The sequence below is a fragment of the Palaemon carinicauda genome, unplaced genomic scaffold, assembly GCF_036898095.1.
Source record: "Palaemon carinicauda isolate YSFRI2023 unplaced genomic scaffold, ASM3689809v2 scaffold899, whole genome shotgun sequence".
Classification (NCBI taxonomy): domain Eukaryota; kingdom Metazoa; phylum Arthropoda; class Malacostraca; order Decapoda; family Palaemonidae; genus Palaemon; species Palaemon carinicauda.
In genome coordinates this window covers 50,001-57,500 of record NW_027172202.1, presented here as the reverse complement: position 1 = coordinate 57,500, position 7,500 = coordinate 50,001, and positions in this window count along the sequence as shown.

Sequence of the window (7,500 nt, the reverse complement as noted above, 5' to 3'; positions counted from 1 at the left end):
CGAGTTATAGAGTCCAAATTCGTATATCCAACCAATTTTTGGTGAAATGGAGTTTGTTCTGTAGTTAGCAGCCATATACTTCTTTTAATCGAGGCATGAGTTGATTCTTCCGTTGTTTACCGGGATATATTCGTTGTAGAATTTTTTGTTTTCCAACAAAGGGCGTCTGTTACCTGTCCTGCACTTTGTTTTCAAGAGGGACAGCCCATTGCCGAAGTGGTAACGTACCTGACTGGTGATTCGCCAGACTGGGGTTCAAGTCCCGCTCAAACTCGTTAGTTTCTTTGGTCGCTGCATCCTCACCACCCTTGTGAGCTAAAGATGGTGAGTAATCAGCAGCCATTGCCTGGCCCTCCTTGGTCCTAGCTTTGGTGGAGAGGGGGCTTGGGCGCTGATCATATGTATATATGGTCAGTCTCTAAGGCATTGTCCTGTTCGATAGGGCAATGTCACTGTCCCTTGCCCCTACCATTCATGAGTGGCCTTTAAAAACTTTAATTGCGAGTACAGTAATTACAAGTTCTTTACACGTAATTGTAAGGTTATAATAGAATTTCCTTCCTGCATTTTCCTTGCCCTATTTGTTACGTGGACTGCAAGACGTTAATTAATCTTTGCACGATCATTTACTTTAGTTCTTCAACCTTCTCAACCTTTTTATTATTACTTATGTGATGATTTTCTCGCCTGAAATTTGGACTGTTATGGACAAGACATGATATTTTCCGCTTGTTTTTATTTTAGATGTTGTCATCAGTGAGTTTTTACATAAATTATTGCTAAATACCCTTTTAGAGTTATTTTATATTCTATCTGCCGCGCTTAAACTGAGAACTGGTATAAATATGTACATTATATATATATAATATATATATATATATATATATATATATTGATGAATCAAGCCAAAAGGCCCTTTGAGTCAATAGGCGAAGGAGATGATATATATATATATATAATATAATATATATATATGTGTGTATGTATATAAAAATATAAATATATATAAACATGCAATACACACACACATATATAGCTCTCTCTCTCTCTCTCTCTCTCTCTCTCTCCCTCCTCTCTCTCTCTCTCTCTCTCTCTATATATATATATATATATATATACAATATACAGTATATGAAAAAAGTGAGAAGAGTAAAATTAGGTATTATATTCATACACATATATATCTACAAATATTATACATATTTATACATATAGTATATATATAATCATATATATATATATATGTGTGTGTGTGTGTGTATTTAACCTTTTAATATCTTTATTCCCACTTCCAACCCTTATACGCCATGCACAAAGCTCCTATAACTCATACTCCATAACATGACTTATAATATAATACCAATTTCCCCAGGGGAAAAGCAGCTTATGGCTAAACTAGCCATAGCAATTTCGCGGAGGAAGGAAGGAAGGGGGGAATATGACCCGAGTTATTAAGGCTTAGGAGTCGACTTCCATGAAATTTTCCCCCTTCAAGAAAGTCCAGACTATGTTACAGCTTTTTTTTTTTTTTTTTTTTTTTTTTTAAAATACTCAATGGTATGTTTTGGTGTGCCGTCAATGCATGAGAATGTGTAAATGTGATGTGTTGTTGATCTGATTGCAATTTATATCAATTTATGTCTTAATCATGATTATGTTTTTCATGCGTTTTTCTTGTATAGGATTATTAGATTAAAAGGAGATAATAGATACAAAGGCATTATTATTCTAAGATTAGTCATTTTCTCTACTATCATGCATACTATTAACTACTTATAATTTATATCTAATACTACGTAACAAGACTAAAATACCTTCAATCTTTCAATGCAGAAATAAAAAAAACCCGATTTTGTAAAACAGTATGAGAGAAAATACAGTTCACTTATATACCCTCATTTGCAGATGATAGTATCATGTATACTATTAATTAGATATAATTTACATCTAATACTACGTAACAAAATTAAAATTTCTTCAGTCTTTCAATGCAAAAAGAAAAAGACCCATTTTGTGAAACAGTATGATAGAAAATATAGTCCACTTATATACCCTCATTTGCAGATGATAGTATTATGTATACTATTAATTAGATATAATTTACATCTAATACTACGTAACAAAACTAAAATGCTTTCAGTCTTTCAATGCAGAGAGAAAAAAAACCCTATTTTGTGAAATAGTATGACAGAAAATACAGTTCACTTGTATACTCTAATTTGTAGATGATCTTCGAACCCAATTTGTTTACAGGTCAACCCCACAGTTGTTTATAAATTACTATAAAAAAAATATAAACTGGGCAGCTCATTGCAGAGGAAAACCCCTATTTTGTAAAACATTACGATAGAGAATTCAGTCCACTTATAACCCTAATTTGTAGATGATCTTCGAACCCAATTTGTTTACAGGTCAACCCAACTTTGTTTACAAATTACTATAAAAAAAATCTAAATTGGACAGTACTTCGAACCCAATTTGTTTGCAGGTAAACCCCCACATTTGTTTACAAATTACTATAAAAAAATCTAAATTGGGCAACCCTTTGTTTGTAAGGATCCGTGAGCACACTCCATTCGAAACCCCGCGTCTCTGTCTACACATTGTTTTTCTTTTGGTTAATCTGAATTCTGAAGCCGTTCTGGGATCATCTATCAAAACGTGAAGGATCCGTTTGCGCACTCCATTCGAAACCCCGCGTCTCTATCTACACATTGTTTTCCTTTTGGTTAATCTGAATTCTGAAGCCGTTCTGGGATCATCTATCAAAAAGTGAAGGATCCGTGCGCGCACTCCATTCGAAGCCCCGCGTCTCTATCAACACATTGTTTTCCTTTTGGTTAATCTGAATTCTGAAGCCGTTCTGGGATCATCTATCAAAACCCTTGGAACAGTAGACCCTATGTCTGGTCTGGACTCTCATTACCCATGTGCGTGACTTTGCCTTTAATTACAGCTCCTATCAGGAACCCTGCTTGATCACCGTGATATTTCGCGTTTTTAAGCCGTTATTAAGAAGGGAGGTTTAGGTCGGCTCTCCACATACTGGGGAAAATTGTGATCCTATTCCTGGCTTGAACAGGACTGGTGGGAAATCGAGATAGCTGTGATAAGAGTTTCTACTTGAGACAAAGGTTATTTCCTCCTTAAAGAGGTAGTATCGACATTGCAACTCACGTGGGAAGACAATCCACTGAGGATAAAGGTTCCACTGAGAGCCCCAAGGTTGTAGCATTCTACATGCCAATAATGATGATGATGATGATGATAATGATGATGATGATGATGATAAGATGATATAATAATAATAATAATAATAATAATAATAATAATAATAATAATAATCACAGCAACAAAAATATCAATAATATAATAAATGAAATATAAATAGGATTTTAACCTTGATAAATATGAAAAATACACAATATAAAAATTTCGATAAAAACACCCTCTAAGGCACCATTATAACGAATAAATTGCAATGCATTAGATTAGATTGGATTTATGGATTTGGACTATATTATTATTAATTGCTAGCTACAACCCTAGTTGGAAAAGCACAATGCTAAAAGCCCAGGGGGCTCCAACAGGGAAAATAGTCAGTGAGGAAAGGAAACAAGGAAAAATTAAATATTTTAAGAATAATATTGAAATGAATATCTCCTATGTAACTACGAAAACTTTAACAAAACATGAGGAAAAGAAATTAGATAGAATAGTGTCCCTGAGTGTACCCTCAAGCAAGAGAATAACTGGTGCTGGGGCCTGTAAGACCAATCAGCACCCAAGTGTATCTAGGGTAAAACCCTAATCACACTTTGAGGTAAAGTTAGACCTTCTATTTCATTGTGCAACACCTGGTCCCTTCCAGGTTGCATCATGGCACTGAAGGGCCTCCTCGGTCACATCGCTGGGGATTAAGTCACAAATTTATACATCAAATCCAATGTCTATACTCAATGCAGCGAGAAATGGCTGTTAGGGGAGAGCACCTGGGTTTAAACAGATTCCCTCTCCCTTATGCCACATCTTCACAAATCTCCTGCTTGCGTTCTTTCTCTAACCCCACTCCACCTCTGTCTTTCTTTCTCTCTCTCTCTCTGTTTCTATATAAATTGGTGTATTCCAAAATTGTATCCGAAATTAGTCTAACTTTTGTTTTCTGTATAAAAGGTCTCTCCTCATCCTATACGTGACATATGAGCGGGGGGACCTTCCCTTGCTCATATGCCAAACGCTGCTGCTACACACTGAGACATGCTGAGGTAGTTATCAACAATGTGAACAGGTAATTTTTGGAGTGAAGGCGAATAAAGAGATAAATAATTTTGGAAATAAAGCAATTTAAGAGAGAGAGAGAGAGAGAGAGGAGAGAGAGAGAGAGAGAGAGAGGGGGGGGGGGGTTGGGGGGTTGGAGAGCAGGATGGTGATCCGTGGAGACGTGCATTAATGGAGAAACAAGTTTCAAACCAGGCACCTTCCCTATCGGCCTTTCTCGCTGCGTTGCGTATAGTTACCCCCAGCTCAGAAAAATATTATCTCTGGCAAGGCTGCTAGTTATACTAAAAATTTAATGTGTTTTTTACTGGGGAGTAAGGCTTAAATTCCCTTTTACTGGAAACATTCATATTTGTAATTAAGCAATTGGGAATATAATATGGTGAACTTTCCTTTGGATGCAGTCTTTTTTATTAGCATCATTATTGAATTTTCAAAAAATACATTAAAAAGGGTAGTTGTTCATGGGCACCATAATGCCTATACTTTTAAGCATTTCATACTATATATACATATGTGGTTTGTCCTACAAAACCCAACTTGTTGCATATACGGAATGCAGATGATACTAATCTCTTACCATTAATTCTATCTCCTGAATGTAGAACTATTGTTGTTGATTATAATTAAAGAAAGGAGTTTTACCAGCCCAATGAGTCAAGCTTGACTCTCACAGGGCTGGCCCGAAATAAAATCGGGATATAAAGAATTATAGGATTATTAAAATTTGATTGATAAGGAAAAAAAATAAATGAAATTATATACATATATATATATATATATATATGTGTGTGTGTGTGTGTGTATACTGTATATACTTATATATCTTTAAAATTTCTAAATATGGGTGAATAGATGGATGAATGGATATGTGTGTATGTATATATTATATACTATATATATATACATATATTATATACATATATATTATATATATATTATATATCTATATATATATATATATATATATATCATATATATATATATCTATATATATCTATATTATATATATATATATATATATACATATATATGAAATCTGAGTGATAAAAAGAATTAACTATATATTAAATCTATGTAATTTAAAAAGAATTAGTAATAACATAAAAATCTTAGGTGAAAATTTACTTTGTTGTTGAATCCCTTAATAATTAGATTATTGGGGATGAAGTATGATCGTAAGTAGGTCAAGGTTAATGAGTCCACAATATCCTGACCTTTGCATTGACAATGTCTCATTTATATATATATATATACACACATACTGTATATATATATATATATATGTATGTGTGTGTATATATATTATATATATATATATATATGTGTATATATATATATATATACATATATATATATATATATAATGTAATACATTGAAATTGAGGTATGTAATTCTTGATTGCAAATTTACTTTCAAGAAACATATCCTGTCCGTTTCCTCTTCATGCACAAAAAGTGGCATATCGAGAAATCTTCAGATTTCTTTATCAATCTATCCTAAAGAAGTGTTTTAATTCTTCATTCAACCATATTTGAGTCTTTCAGTCGAGAAACATGCCAAGCGCCATTTTTAACAAGTGTCAGAAATGACGATTGAAAATGCCAATTTTCAATCGCGAATTACTCGGTAAATATAATAGCTAGGAGTTTCATATTTGTTATAACTAGTAGCAAATGTTATGCAGAACACAGTTGACCTAAAATATTTTCAATACGATGCACAGTTTTTTGGGTTGAAAATTGGCAATTTTCAATCCCGATTTCTGACATTTTTAAAATGGCGCTTGGCATGTTTCTCGACTGAAAGACTCATTTTATATACCGCTCTCCTCTCTTTCAGTGGCTGATTCTCAATATGATTTGTAAAGACAAAAATTTGCCGTCTATTAAATTTCGTATTATTGTTCTAGATATTGATTTCTAGCACCATCGTTCACTTAGTCCTTGGTGCATGTTGCATAAGGATTTTCATAATTCTAACCATCCTTGACATTCAGATCTTCCCAGATTGTACCATCTAGTTTGTACCATTAACTGGGTTAATTCTTCAGTCTTGCCTGAATACTACACAGTATTCTTGAAGTTTTATTCCAGCTGTGACAAGATTGTGGACTAATCTTCTTATCCTGGTAGTTGAATCTGTAGAACTTTAAAAATTCAAAATTATTGCAAATACTTTTCTGTTAAACAGGTTTAAAGGCTGCTCATGAATGGCAGGGGAAGGACAGTGACACTGCCCTATCAAGCAGGACAATGCCCTAGAGACTGACCATATATACATATGATCAGCGCCCAAGCCCCATCTCTACCCAAGCTAGGACCAAGAAGGGTCAGGCAATGGCTGCTGATGACTCAGCAGATAAAGCCTCCCCCCAACCACCCATCCTTAGCTCACAAGGATGTTGAGGTTGGTCCGACCAAAGGAACTAACGAGATTGAGCGGAACTCAAACCCCAGTCTGCTGACACAGATTGGGATAGAAAGACCATATAGAGACGCGAGTGCAGGCTTTTGTTCTGCAGTGGACTAACTACTTACGGCTGATGATGATATGTATGTATGTATGTGTGTATGTATGTATGTGTATATATATATATATTTTATATATATAATGTGTGTGTGTGTTTAAATATATAGGCTATACCTTTAAATATATATATATATATTATTATATATAAACATCTTTATACACATCCATGCAAAATTAGAAAATAGTACGTTAATAAAATATATATATATATATATATATATATATGAACATATATCACAAGCACACGTGATTTTAATTAATGTAAATATCACCCACGAAATGCATTTAATACCGAATTCTATCTTGGGAATACATATTAAATGCATTTCGTGGGTGATATTTACATTAATTAAAATCACGTGTGCTTGTAATATATGTTCATTAAAATAACCACGTGTTGCAAACTCACGATTCAGCTATCATGGTGGAGATGGGTCTATTTCAAGTCTATGAACAGAATCCTGAATTCGACAGGAATATGTAGGGGGACTTGTCATAAACTTTTAGTCTCTCTTGATAGCTGAGTCGGTAGGGTCCCTGCCAGCATAGTTTCAAGCCGTACAGGTGGTGGTTCAAATCACCACCCGGCCAGAAGCTGTTACCATAAAATGAATTCCAAGTGGATATGTATTCCCAAGATAGAATTCGGTATTAAATGCATTTCGTGGGTGATATTTACATATATATAT